Genomic DNA, 15,097 nt, shown 5'->3' with positions numbered 1-15,097 from the left:
CTTTATTGCAATCCAATTCAAACGTCCCTTCAGTCGTATTTAGCACAATTTATTCTTGATGAAATGTATCCGCTTTTAATTCACCTGTCCTAATGGTGATATATTTGATTGAATAGCTGAAAGAACTCGATTTTCCTCTAACCAAAAAAAAATATCCCAAATACATGCAACGAAAAAAACTTTTTAAATAAAATGAATAACTTTATTGTGAAGCAGTTTATTTAAAACCATGTCCATGCGCTTTTATCACTATGTAAACACGGTACAAAATCTGAACGTGGTTTAAAACCTTGTTATTCCAAATATAAAAAATCTCTACCACTTGAAACACGCCTTTCGTTTATTAAAATTTTGACAAAACTGTTTAAGTTAAATCTCGCAAGATAGCGTGACAGCGCGTGACCTCGCGATGTTACAATATTATCCAATTAGACAACAGGGTGATCTACGATCTTATCATTTGAATGCACATCATCGCATCCATGAAAGCAGACAAACAGTGTCAAACGGCCCTATTTACATTTATAATACGTTGAATTTATGAAATCTAATTCCTGACGTATTATCCCTGTGATTTGTGCAGTTTCTTTTCATTCTTTTCACATTAATTAAACTATGATATTTTTATTCACCGTTGACAACTTTTAGAAGCTTAAATTTCATCAATGGCATTTAACTAATTACCAAATAATAAGGTTTGCACAAAATTTTAAACGGTTGAAAATTAGCATCTTTTATGCGTACCAAGTCAATAAGTTACAAAGGTAATATCTTAAAGGTCACAGGTTTACAAATGTTCAAGTTAGTAAAAAAGTGACAAAGTTCTAAGTCTACCTGCATTTAAGCCCGATGAACATAGGACCAGTACGGGTTTAACCCCGGTGGACAGGCCGACACACACTTAAAAGGTGCCGACCTTTACACCTGTATCATAATTTACGACTTATGGCATAAGGACAGTTTCAATCTTATCGATTCTTGTTGTACAATATCAAAATTTCAAAAACCTCCAAAGTCCACCAATCTAAATATTTTAACACATAAACTATTGAAAGTCAAAAATTGAAAAATACTTGAAGTAACCAGGTGTTTAACACTTTCAAGCCATGCTAAAACAAAACCGTAATCCAAGTATTTTCCTCTAAACTCATTATAAAAAGGGGTGACAATGTTGGGTCATGGGAAGATTTGCAAATAAACATAGAAACTAAACTGTTTTCAATGTTGGGAGAATTTGATCAATATCTACACTACATGTCAAAAAGTATGTTTTTTTCAACTTTAAATTTCAACTCGATTACCGTAACAAAATACGAGGCCACACACTAATTAGAAAATAATTATCAGTTCAAACAGCAGACAGGTGTTCTTGGAAATCTTCATATTAAAGATATAGAAAAAAATTAAAAAAACTCAACGGAACCAGTTTATGAAAAAAGGTCTTACTATGGACACAGCCTTTTTATACAGAATTTTAGATACTGTATATGATTATGTTAAAATATACTTTTTAATACCTCAGATAATATTTTTCTACAGGTATCCTTCTTTTTTCTTTCACATGAAATAAAATGTTAAGAAGAAATGAACATCATCCACATGTAGCTGATGACAACAATACGAATTTCATAAAATTAAAACAACCATGATTTACCAAACATTTCCAAGAAACGTGAAAATAATGACACGTTTCCTCATAAAAATAAAACAAATAATTCAAAAATATATACAGATAAATTACAATAGTTTTGTAGAGAAGTGTAAACACCGAGAAACAAAATATAACTATAGATAGGAAAGATTACAGACCAACTTGATAATGAGATAGCGCCTTGTCAAAACAAACAAGTGGATCATGATAACATGTAAACTGTTGTGTCAGATTTTTTACCCGACCATCTTTAAAATGAGAAATGAGATGTCATGTCCTTAAAGTAAAAAGAACAAGTACCACGGTTTCCGTTTTGAAAATAACTTGAATGAAACAACACTGTTCATTGTTGTTTAATGTAATAAAAAATATGCACACCATATGAATTGTTTGTTAGAAGCCCAGTGACATGATTCAGGAAAACGCAACAACACTTTGAAATGACAGCTGACGTGACGTTGTTTTACAATAAGAAACGCGCTCTCAAGCTCACTAGATAGGGAACCGTGCACGTGTAGAGCTAGTGGGAATGCGACCTCGTTCATCATTCCGGCACGTGCGTGTGTGATCGAGACTGTACTCACGCTCAATATATAGCAGAACAAGACAATCCCTGTGGAAATCTATAACTATCTGATAAAACCCATGCTCCCAAAGCCAGCATTATAGTATGAGAGCATGACCTTGAGCCATATAATGAAATTTTAACTGCGAACAAAGGAAACCTGTGCAATTTATCAACCTGAATGATAAGTTAGAAAGGAAATAAGATATCTATTTTTCTTTTTTATTTTCATTTCCATAGCTCTATACATTTTGACTATCTGTTTTTTTTTTAATCCGTAGATACAGTAAAATAATGTAGCGAGATTAAGACACTATTTCCTTTCGGGACAAAGCCGACAATACAAAAAAGTGTATAAAACTCATATATGTATGCACATGTATATATACATACATATGTATATAATATATTTATGTATATAATAGCCTCATGAAATATAGCTTCAGTTGACGAGAAAAAGAGGTCCATGGATTGGGCTGTCAGGTATCAGTAACATAACACCGTTTGTACATAGAGGTGTTGAAACGGAAGCAAATTTTGATGCATATCTAGCCTGTATTGTTGACACGAGAGACGGATATTAATTGTAGCGAGATGAAAGGACCGTTGAAAAATGATCTACGTGCGAAAATAACGAGAAATAACGAGATATATGCTATCTTTAATACATATCTGTAACCATATCAACCGAACTAGTATTACATGTAAAAACATTAAAGTAACTTTTAAATGAGATGAAACACTACATTAGAGGCTACTAAAGTATCAAATATGTATAAAAAAAAATATTGTCGCATACGAAAACAAGCTTTTTTATGTAAACCCATCTGAAAGAAATGACTATGGATTTATTATGCTATATTATACGGTCATGTATGTAGGACAAAAATTTGATGAAGAATGTAGGAGGGTATCTTTTAACGTATATGTTACATAAAGTTGAGGTCCAGCTTGTTAGAGGCAAGGTGGTAAAGGACAATTATGACCTTCAATGAAACGTTTCCTTAGTGGGATCCCCAGCCATCACTTATGGCATGCTAAAATGGTCATCAAGCACAAAAAAGTCAAACAAGTCACACACACACAAAAGATAGGAAAATGCAACAACTTTAAACAAAACCCGAAAAATCACTTAACCCCACTGGCTTAAAATTCCCCAAAAGTCGTAATGGCCTAATGTTGTTTTGTTTCTGCATGAAATTCATTAAAACATAAGCGAGCTCAAATAAGCAAGACTTTTTTTGCAAATAAGTTCACTGGCAAGGGATTAATTTTATAAAATGCATGCTTTAATGATTTCAAATATCAAAAGTATTTTTGACACTTTATATCAAAGTTTAATTATGTTTACTATCTATAAATCAAACATTCTTTATAGACTAATAAATATTAAAGTGCACGAGATTCCCTTCGGAAACGGTTAATAAATTATTCACTTTCAATGAGCAAAGATAAAATAGCAAATTGTAGAAAAACAAACAAAGAGAATAAATATAACGCACTGAACGCTGTTGTACTATTATCGTGGATCTAAGCGGCCGATGATATAACAATAAAATTAACGCGGAGTACATCAAAAACAATGATTATAAAAGTGTAAAAAAATAATGGCTAGTGGTCTGATAAAAAACTGATAAAAATTAACTTAACAGACACGCGTAAAATTATGAAAGGAAAAACGTCAAAACTTCATTTAGATTCCTATCCGAGATAACGTATAATATACGAGCCGGGTTCGAACCCCTGTGGGTAACACCGTCCTAACCATAAAGAGAACAAGCGGCGCGATAGCATCATTGAGCTCGTTTGAAATTTTATAGCCCTTAATAGCATTTTAATTAATATTCAAAACATATAAATAAATCATAAATTGGCCAGCCAGACATATAGACTTAAATTAAATAACTGTAACATTTACAATAAGTGCCCGAAAGAATTCAATTTTCCACCTAATTTATATGATTAAGCACAAAGCTCGCGTTTCCATTTCATACCAAAATATGCGACACTACAATTTATAATCTATTATATCTATATTTTTATTTATTCTATGCATTGTACGAGGTGTCCTCTACTTAGATTTTGATTCCGATAATAGCATATTTACGGTCATTTTAACTAATATAGATACACTGTACATGAACTTGGGGCTAAATTGTGAATCAGATCTGATATATAAACAGTTATTAGTTTGAATTGTTCATATATTCAACACACATTTGACATTCCAATGTTATGATACACGAGACTATTATAATTTCTCTATTTCTCTTGCTTGAAAAAAGAAGTGTCACAAAAACCGCAAATCATAAAATATCCAAAACCAAGAGTAACATCTGCAGATCGGAACTATAAACAGTAATATAACAGTAATATAAATTTACAAAACTTACGCAAATATATTCCGACATTCACTTACAGTGTCGATTTCTTACAAGTTACAATCTATCAAATATATTCTTTAACTTGTTGTTTTTCAAAATCATTTTAGCACTATTTAGCATCACTATTTCGGTTCTTAAATTGAGTTGTAAACCACTGGTTCAATTCAACCATTGTGTAAAAAAATTGAAAGTTTGATATGTTAGTACATGCACAGTTTTCATTGTATTGTCCTCATCAAGTTGCGATCGCCCAAGATTACATTGCCCACAAAAGTGCAAAAAGCAAAAAAAGCAAATCATTATAAAATAAAAATAGTTCAGTTGTAACTAATAATGTAGTTTGAAGATGTAATAACGCGAGTGCGAGTATCATTATTGCAATAAGTATTATTGCCGCATACTTGATGAACTTGCCAACGAGAAAAGAAGAAAAAACACCCTGTGCAGTAGGACAACAATAATATCAGTCAGACATGTAACTAAGTAAGACCAATGTTCTTTATAATGATGATTTATACGTCATTAATTGTTTCCAAATAACGTCACGTGACTTTCAACATTGTTACAAAACAAAGATGCAGTTTTCGATTTTAATGAGATGGGTGGACACAATTGTGAGATGCTATTCAATACTGAAAATAGATATCTGAAATGGAATCAACAAGACAGTATTCTTTGTGTGGTTGTACATAATATATATTTTGAGGGACCACTGGGTACCGTTGATTTTTAGAAGTACAATTCAAGGCGGAATAATTTCTAGATAATGTGGTATTTCTTAACGCGCCTGCATGTCTCTGACATTAATATATAGATAGGAGTAGGTACAATACAATCTATCTACCACAATCCCCGCCCTTCTTCCCTATACTTCCCCTTAAGGTTCCACACTCCCTATTACTAGTACCTGTTCTTTTTTCCAGGAAGTTCACTTACAGGTCTTTTTTCATATAAAAAAATTGAATTTGCGACGAAGGACAAAGTGCTTTAGATGTATTGTTTTTCGACTCTATCATCATGGACATCTATGTCGTCTAGACAATCGTATGTTTAACATTTCATACAAATTTTAGACCAACATTTTGCACTCATTTGGCTATGAACTTAGGTCACCTACCACAACACTATTTAAGGTCTCCTATGTAAAATAATATCCACATTGATCACGAATCGTCTTCATTACTTATGTAAATAACAAAAACCGCTATAATTATTTCATTTCATGAAGAGTGAGACCTAAAAAGGGGGAAATTCTAACCTTGGTAGCTAAATAGACATGTCATTCATAGCAAAAAAGTAACTTTAACATATCGTGCAGACGACAGTGTACTGCAGACGACAGTGTACGCGCGAGCAGCGTTAATTAAAGGACGCGCGAAGTCACAGCGTCCGCCGTGTCACAAGGAGGTATACTGTGCCCTATCTTGTTCACTATAATGAAAGGTTTCTTCATTTTTGGTGGGGTTTCTGTCACCTCAGTACAGTGTGTAACCAAGAAACTCTAAACCCGTTGAAAACTATTATCATTATGTATACGTCACGGTTGTCACAGTTTGTCTACTCGCTGGGTCATCAAAGTATCCCATTTATTATAAGAAAGAAAACTCTCAGCGTTTCTTTTTTCTTATTTAGCAAAAGCTAACAATACCCGATTCTGAATATTCTTATAGTACATGAGTACACGAGAATATTACAAGTCAACGTCAACTTTCTGCCTTGCGTGATTCCAGTTTCAATAAGTTTTTGTTTGTTCACCAACAGTATTTCAGTCATATAGGCGGGTAGTTTCCTAACCATCGTTCCTGGAGAGTTACACCAGTACTAGACTACCTTCCTCCGTACTAAACTACCAAAGCATCTTCCGGGGATCGAACCCACGCCAGAGAGGTAACTGGATTAGAAGTTATCGACTCTAACCCCTCGACCAAGTTAAGTAAAATAACACTTGGTAGTTCTTAGTAAAAAATATCAAAAGTTATCGAACTATGAATTTTAACTGTTATTATTCATATTCTGTAGTTTAATACCAATATTCTCATTTATTTTAATAAATGATCTCGTTAAACTTCGATTTTAAGTGCAATAATAACGCAATACGGACTTACCTTATTTTTCCAATGAAATAAATAACATAACACTAATATTAACCGGCCTCTATATACAAGAGTAATTAATGTTTGTTGTAAGATTCAATACACTAAAGTAACAACAATAATTTTATTATTACATTCCGTGTTAAACATCCACATCGCTCGTCTTCCATATACATAGACAACATTGTAAACACATTTGAACCAAAAAAAGCCTTTTCACTTTATGTCGTACGTTGTTAAAGCAACCTTTTAAAGCCAGTTTTATTATCATGTGCTTTTATAATAGTTAGAGCGTTTTCTCTTTGCTCGGCACTTGAAGGAGAAAAAATGGAAACAATCTAATCTTTATTCCCCTGTAATGCGATTAAGACTTGACGCCATGTGCAGAGGTACTTAACGAAAGGCCAGCAACAATAGATGGTGATTAAAATGACAAGGGGCTAATTATTGCGGGAAATTGGTCCCTTAAAAAAAGGTCTTTTGATGCTTTCGGGCAATTTTGTTAAGTACAAAAGTAAAGTCAGAAGCGAGGAAATCGCCACTCCGCTGTGAAAATATAATTTAATATAATTTATGCAGGCGTTAAAAGTGTTGTCAATGGTAAAATAGACGTTAATGACAGATGTAAGGTATTATACTGTTTCAGTTTATTATAGTTTTTAAATAGGTGTTTGTTTAGTATAAACTAGGTCACTTTTAATGTTGCTGTTGTTTTGATGTGTGCGGAAATGACCATGATAATGTTTATGAAAAATTTACTATACTTTTATCACCTTAATGATGATGAAAAACAGAAAAATTTACAAAAGTCAAGTCTTAGATACGCGTGGGACAAATGAAAATGTTGAAATTTAAGTTATTTATCTGTTACTTTAGTTTAAACATATTGTATTAAAGGATTTTTCTTTGATATCCTAGACATTGAAGTATCATTTGCAATGATTAAATAATTCAAATATTTTTAAGTAGAAAAATACGAAATTTGATAGAAGGGTTGACGGTATACTTTTTTACGCAATAAAATGCTCACATTTAATTGACACAACTGACCTTTTTGTACTAGACAACAAAACATCTTATATTAAATGCCCTTTCATTTCGTACCCCAAACCTGTCGGTAGAGCGGAACCGCTTTAGAACTACATGTGATATGGTCAAAATGTGAACTTGCCTTAAGAACTGAAAAAAATATTTTAACCAGCTCAAAACCTATCATATAATATCAATTATATTGCGGAAATCTCATAGTTTTTGACGATTTGAAAGGTAGCTGCTCAAAGCCAACGTGTCAATCGAGCTTTAATAGAAGTCACGTGACGGTCCGAGGTCGGCTTCGAACGAGCAGTCAAAGAGCGTGTGAAACTAATCTGTGTAATCCAGCGTTAATTGAGAAGTTTTTCCATCACATCAAATATTCTCCTTACAGCCGATACAGCTCATTTAATTGGATTAAATTATACAAGGCAAATTTCCTCAACAAAGATACCCAGCTTCTAATCCAATAATGTTCCCCACGGGACACCATACCCTTTAAAGATAACGCCCTTGCTCTCGGAAGTACCTGGTGAGGCAAACGCTGCCAGAGAATACAAACTGGACAATAACAATGTACTTGATGTCCGGTGAATAAAGGTCAAACATCAAGATTTCAATCCGTATTGTTTTCAGAGTCATGCTTAACAATATTCCTGAGACGTTTTAGTTGTTTGTCCACGTGCACAAAGAGAATCTAAAAAAATCCTTTATAAAAGAATGTTATCTTATTTGATTTAAAATAGTTGCAGAATGAAATTAATCTTAAATTTCTCACTCAGGTGCTAAATAAATCGACCTTCACAGCCCGTTCGCATTGGGTGGCCCTAGACAAAAATAGGCAATCTTCAAGGACAATTTGGATATTATACATGTTGTTGCTTGGCAATCACTTTTGAAAAAAAACTACTTTACACCTACAAAAGACATTAATTTGGTAATAATAGTAACATTAGAAATTTCGACGAGATGGCATGTCATGACTGTAAATAATTCAATAAGAAACTTCGTATACATTCGTCAGTCATCGTCACTTTCCGTTATTGATACTTATTACAAAAACGCTGAGTTGACAAGAATTGATAACTCCTGGGTCCAAAATTTATGGTTATAAAGAAATTCTCTGAATTCAGTCTCAGATCTCAGGTATTTGATTGGTTAGAAACTGCCACAAAATGTTCACTGACCAATGAAAATCCTGAGATTTGAGACAGAATCCAGAAAAGTTTTATAGCATCTAGGTCAATGAGATGCATAAAGTGGCGAAACGTGACAAAATTTCACGAGCTTAACTCACAAACATGGATGTATTACCTTAATGCTTAGTATGAAAACAACCAAAATGATAAAATTATACTATTGATTTACTTCTTTTTCGATGACATGGTTAAGCTTTATTTTCATCCAAGTCTTATGTAAATTAAAACGCGTAACTTCAATTTCCACCTTGTTCACATAATAAACAAAAGCTTTATTTGTCAGTGTGATTTACTTGGTCAATATTGGATACAAACACTTCATGTTTACGTGGGCACAGAAACAGTTACAAGCTTCTTTGATCAAACCTGTTGAAGCAAATATAGATTATTCCATAATAATCTTAAAGTAAATATTTCCACGTTTTAGAAGAGCGAGTCTGTTACAGCTAAAATCTGTCGTTAATCAATCTGGCCGTTCCTAAATGAAGATACGGTATCACAAGACCCCATCCGTCACTTTAACTGACACATGTAGAGAAATAGGATATAAAAATGAAGTTTTGATACAATCGAAATTAATTAATGTCATTTCACAAATTAGATGCCCATTGTTCATTATTGTGACACAATGACTTGAATGTGATTAAAAGTCGTGTGATTATTATAAAGAAACCAGCGTACCACATCGTTTAGCTTAACAATTAATTATGCCATATATATTTTAAATAATAACGTAACCAAAGTAATCGCTTCGAAAAACATTTTGAAAATATTGTGGCAGAAAATGGACACAAACTCAAATGATGTTCTTAGGCTAAGTAAAATATGTTTAAAAGATAAGTTTTGATAAATCCGCATGGGGAATCGGTCTTTTGGGCAAGATCAGATCAGAGTTATGTACAAATTCAAAGAAATGAAATCTACGCTCTAAAATCTTTTAAATAGAGTCTTTCCTGTACACCCATTTTGACCCTTTCCTACTCCAGTGAGCCCACACGCCTTCGTTCTATATCAAACCACCCACATATTTGGAAGATACATTTTTATATATAAATCTACTATATAAAAATCATCTACAGCACTGAATGGATCCACTATTCTATTAAATGGTATGTTTATCGTGGGATTAGAAAACAGCCAAGACAGCAAAAATCTCAAGTATGTTTTTCAAATATAGTCACGTCCTACGTATTTACATAAAATTCAATTTTTCGATTTTTATTTCCATTGAATACTAAACATACGACTAAATTGACAAAATGCCTGTGGTCAATAGAAACCACCCTCGGGTAGATATAGTCTCATAAAAACGATGGACATTTATTTATTGTCACAATTATAGACATGTATACCGTCTATGACACGGCTATAATTCTCTTTATTACCCTGAAAGTGAAATAAAAATCTCCATTTAAGTGAAATAAAAAGCTAACTGTCAACTGAGTAAGTCTGGTGTCATCTTTACAGGAGACAGACAAACATATTTAGTCAGGAAGTTAAGTGAAATGGTGTTTTCATGTGGCAATTTGCAAAACAAATATTGATTCAAGCGTTTCTGAGCGTTAAGCGTAACTTCCGGTACAGGCTTACACTAACTAATTGATAGTGAAGCAGTGTGTCAGTTAAATAATACGAAACTAAATTCAAGATTAAAATTAATTTTACGTATAAGCTTAATGTCATAGACCGATTACATCAGTCAAGGGTTATTTTTTGTAATTTTATTGAAATCCTAAATCAGATAAGATCACCCCAATTAGTAGTACTTTCCCATAAAAAAGGGTTATCTAGTGCACGCGCAGGCTGTACCAGTAGTCTTGTAAATGCATTGTTGGAAGGTACAAGATGCGCCACCAGCCGAATTATCTTATCAACACATTTTTATAATTAAATTCATCTTAAAATGATAAAAAGACTGACCAATCTTTTAACACCAGTGTCCTATCGAACTATCAATCTCTCTTTACTGCATTTTTATGAACTCAAATTAAAGCTTTTATTGAATTCCCACGTCCTCTGACACATGGTTCATCACCTTCTCATATAAAATTGATATTAATGAATCCCGACCATTTAATTTGAGTTATAAAAACTCGACATTAATAACCCTGTTTAAAAACTGTAAATGAACCGGCTATTTTTGGAAGTTTTTTTTTCGAAGCAAGAAAAAAAGCTAATCCGGTCGATAATGGACGCACAGGGGGAGATTTCGGTTTAATTTTCATTTTCAGCTGATAGCATAAATCTATATAAAAATTCACGCAGCGAGGAGATCAAGTAATGGTTTTTAAAACATGATTGATAAACGAGATAACGAATTAAGAATGTATGTATAGAATAGTTAAGAGGTAACATTACGTGTAGGTACGTTACATCTACCGATCAATGGTGAAAATATAAATCTAAATAATATGTATAATCTTTTATATAAAACAGGGTTTAATATATAGAAATCACTGGATTGAGAAACGCATAAATGATATTAAAGTTTTGACTGAACATCTGTCAAATGAATAAAAAATCTTTAACAACATATCTAAATGTACTTATATATCTAAATGTACTTCAGACGGTATACAACTAATGTGTTGTGAAAAGTACGTACTATTTTATCTTTATAATGGGTGGTCATTCTTAAGGTATACTTTAAATAACATAACAACAATAACAATAATGCTTTTAACATAATGATGATGAATACGACGAGGTCAACGATGATGGTGGTGTTAATAACGATGATAATGATGATGACGATGATGATGTTGATGTTGTTATTGATGATGATGATGATGATTCCGACTACGGCGACGATGATGGTGGTTTTGGAGGTTGTGGGTGACGGTGGTTGAAATTTTGATAATGGTGATCTTGTAATTGGTGAAATTGTTGTTGTTGTTGATGACAATGATGTTTATTGTTATTGATGATGATTGCGACTACGGCGACGATGGCGATGATGTTGGTGGTTGTGGGTGGCTGTGGTAGAAATTTTGATAACAGTGATTTTGTTATTGATGATTTTGTTGTTGATGATAATTATGATGATGATGGCAATGATGAAGGTGCTGTATGACGTCAATGGTGGCAATGATGGCGATGACGATAATAAAGATGATGGTGGTTGTTACAGCCGGCGATTATGGTAGTTATTCTGAAGATGTTGATTTTAATGACGGTAATGAATGTAAAAGTGATGTGGTTTAATGCCAACCGTACATCACTGCATTATCTCAAGCAAGAGCGGACACTTGTGTAGGATAAGCTAAAAAGCTCCCTCAGGTGGTGGTGAGTGTTGATGATGGTAAGGTTGATGATGGGGATTTTGGTGATAGTGATAATGGTGATAGTGATAATGACGGAGAGTTAATAAAATGATGAAGATAATGAAGACGTTGTTGTTGTTTCTGGTGATAATTTTGGTGTTAAAATAGCGGATGACGGCCATTGATAGATGCTATATATTTATGATGATGATGACGGTGATGATGATGACATCGACAACGACGACGACGATGATGACGTTGACAACGACGATGACGAGGCAATGATGAAGACCTGCTGTTCCAATAATGGAGAACGACTATCATCATCTATTTTCAGTTTGAAACTGACACAAAACTTTAACTGGTTACTAAAGTGCTTTTCAATAGCAGACGAAACCACTTGCGTGTACGGCGCTACTTAACTATTTCCTATACATAAATTACAAAATGCACAAATAAACTTTGCTAATAAATGGCGAGCTTTATCTGCCCTGCGCAGTAAAATATACACACGATGGTGCATTACCATAACTAGCTGTTACAGATGATATTTTAGCAGGTGATAAGTTTTTTTAGCATACAACTAACCCCAGGTGTGTCTGACATGCACGCTCGCGCATGATACCTCCTTTAATCCATTAATTACAACCTTAACTCATAATTTCGTTTCACCTCTAATGGAGACTTGCAATTATTCAAGTGCGGATTATATTTTGTGTGCCTTGATAACTCTAATTAATGGGTTTCCCTGTCTTTGATTTCTTTCATATACCGCCTTCAAGTAAATCAAGGGATATGTCTAATCAGAAGACGACTGCAACGTCAATCAATCATCGTTGTCATCATCACTATGTCAAATCGTTAAATCTCCACTTACCCGGTTTATGAGCACACAAATTACCCTGGTACGGATTTATCCCTGGCTTTGATTGTGAAAGTTTTGATGCAGACGAAAAGGTATCTTAGGTATAAATTTAATGTCAAAATAAATACCTCGTTTTAAGATCTCGGTGATAAAATTTAAAAGTTTCGAAGATACATTCGGTGTCATATTTCAGTATTTTGAATACAGAATGGTTAAATCGAGCATATGTTCTTGAGAAATAAAGTGGCCAAAGTTTGACTACCATATTATACAAAATCAAAATGCATGTTGGGACGATAAGATCTGATAAGGTAAAAGGCCTTTTACTAGAGGTATATTAAGTTTCTAAAGAACTTTACCTTCACAATGGGAGATGTGTACTCGCCGTGCCTTTTATTCAATGGTGTCTATGAAGTGCGATGCATTTAATATTCAGTAAAAAAATCTTTGTGATTAAATCAAAGATAGCTATGACCTTTTATGGCATTGACCCCAGGGAGAATAGAGCACTATAGGATCTAATAGACGCCAAATGGCGATGTGCTCTCTGTACATAAAAGAGGTCGTGGTTTGTTCGTATTTTAGTCTGACTTTGAATTTTAATGTTTTATAATTCAAAACATGAATGGGTAAGTCTTTCCTTGAATATTAAGTACCAAAAACATGTCAGCCCATGTTACTAAGAAGTACTTTGTCGCGATTTACGTCCTGGTATGGAGAAATCACAGGTGTTCGGCGCGTAGATTGATAACAGTTGCACCCTCTACGTACAACCCTGTCCTCTCTCAAACAAAGCAAAATGAAAGTGTTGTCCATTGTAACTGTGATTAAATATTTAAAAAAAATGATAGTCATTTAATTTCTTACAAATATAGTATAAGACCAGTCAACACGTCAAACACCTGTGGTGTCGAACCACGCAAGGACTTCACGTTTATATATCAGTTAGAAATCGAAAGTCATAATGTTAGGTTCAATTTCTGGTGAATGATACTAAAATTAGAATAACTGTACCCCCGTTCCCCGCCCCGCACGTAACTTCTTCCCCCGCACCCTCAATAATAAAATTAGACTCAATACACTTATATCGATTAAATATAGAGACTTTCCCATTTCAGGTATATGTGCACTTTATGTAAATTTTACTTCTACAACATAATTATAGACAAGGACGGCGGTGTATATCATATTTATTCAACTATATCCAAACATTTAGCTATACTATATAGATTTTATTTTACATTGAAAGTGATTTAGAAATAGATGTTTTTGCATGAATTTAGCAGAAAATGTATCTGACATATAATAAACATCTTATGTAAATGATGAAAAAACACATGTTTGTTAATGATGTTAATGATGACACATTATTAGGAATAACGTATCATTATTTTAAAATTTTGATTATGATGATGATAATTGGTGTGGTGGTGGTGAAAATGGTGTTGGTGGTGTTGTTGGTGGTAAGGGATTTTTATGGTGCTGGCGGTGGAGATGGTGTGAGTGGTGATGATGGTGTTGGTTGTGGTGACGATGTTGGTGTTGTTGTTGTTGTTGTTGGTGGTGGTGGTGATGTTGATGGTGATGATAGTGTTGGTGGTGGTGATGATGGTTGTGGTGATGGTGATAATGGTGTTTGTGGTGGTGTTGGTGTTGATGATGGTGTTTGTGGGGTGGTGGTGATGATGGTGTTTGTGGTGGTGTTGGTGTTGATGATGGTGTTTGTGGGGTGGTGTTGATGATGGTGTTTGTGGTGGTGTTGGTGTTGATGTTGATTGTGGGGTGGTGGTGATGATGGTGTTTGTAGTGGTGATGGTGGTGATAATGGTGTTGGTGGTGGTGTTGGTGTTGATGATGGTGTTTGTGGGGTGGTGTTGATGATGGTGTTTGAGGTGGTATTGGTGTTGATGATGATGTTTGTGGGGTGGTGGTGATGATGGTGATAATGGTGTTGGTGGTGATGCTGGTGTTTGTGGTGGTAGTGGTGATGATGGTGTTTGTGGGGGGGTGGTGATGGTCTTAGGGGTGGTGGTGATGGCGGTGAT

This window comes from Ruditapes philippinarum, unplaced genomic scaffold (assembly GCF_026571515.1).
Source record: "Ruditapes philippinarum isolate M1 unplaced genomic scaffold, ASM2657151v2 ctg4317_1_1_1_1, whole genome shotgun sequence".
NCBI lineage: Eukaryota > Metazoa > Mollusca > Bivalvia > Venerida > Veneridae > Ruditapes > Ruditapes philippinarum.
Note: the sequence above shows the minus strand (reverse complement) of the source record.